Below are 1,046 nucleotides of genomic sequence, written 5' to 3' on the forward strand. Positions count from 1 at the left end.
CTAATAAGCAGAGGCGAAAACAGAGCAGAAGAAGAAGCAAGAGCAGAAAAGTAAGCCAGCCAAGCAGCAAGCTAAGCAAGAAGAAAAAAAACAGCCTGATGTACGCTCTCTCTGCGTCCCTGATAAGAGAAACCCAAACAAAACTTCCACTCTTCAGCCGGTCTTAAAGGCACAGAACAGAGGAATGGGGATACAAGCATCATAATGTCACCCCAGGACATTCCACCCCTTATCCCCATATCATTCTTACCCCACAATCAGATCTCCTTGAGGTACACATCGTGTTGTTCCATCTCTTTGCATTATCTACCACCTGCAACCTGGTCCCTGAGCAAAGACAACCCCACAAATGGGTTTGTCTGTACTCGAGGCAGAATTGATCCACACAGTCTTCCCTAACAAACCTCTGATATGTACCACTGGGACTTTGTCCCCTTCTATTACATTCAGGGACTCAGACTGGGCAGGACCTGCTCGGGTGGTGGAACCTCGGGTGTTAACTAACCAGGTGGCTTTTGCCAGATGCTGCTCCCAATTCTTGAAAGATCCCCCACCCAGAGCTTTTAACTGGGTTTTTAGTAGTACATTGTACCTCTCCACTTTGCCTGCAGCTGGTGCATGGTAGGGGATATGGTACACCCACTCAATGCCATGTTCCCTAGCCCAGGTGTTGATAAGGCTGTTCTTGAAATGAGTCCCATTGTCTGACTCAATCCTCTCAGGGGTGCCATGTCTCCACAGAACTTGCTTTTCCAGGCCCAGAATGGTGTTCCGGGCTGTAGCATGAGACACAGGGTAGGTTTCCAACCATCCAGTGGTGGCCTCCACCATGGTCAGCACGTAGCGCTTGCCCTGGCGTGTCTGGGGCAGTGTGATGTAGTCAATCTGCCAGGCCTCCCCATACTTGTACTTGGACCACCGCCCACCGTACCACAGGGGCTTCACTCGCTTGGCCTGCTTGATGGAAGCACATGTCTCACAGTCATGGATAACCTGAGAAATACTGTCCATGGTTAGATCCACCCCTCGGTCTTGTGCCCACTTAT

Source organism: Zonotrichia albicollis, chromosome 24 (genome assembly GCF_047830755.1).
Source record: "Zonotrichia albicollis isolate bZonAlb1 chromosome 24, bZonAlb1.hap1, whole genome shotgun sequence".
NCBI lineage: Eukaryota > Metazoa > Chordata > Aves > Passeriformes > Passerellidae > Zonotrichia > Zonotrichia albicollis.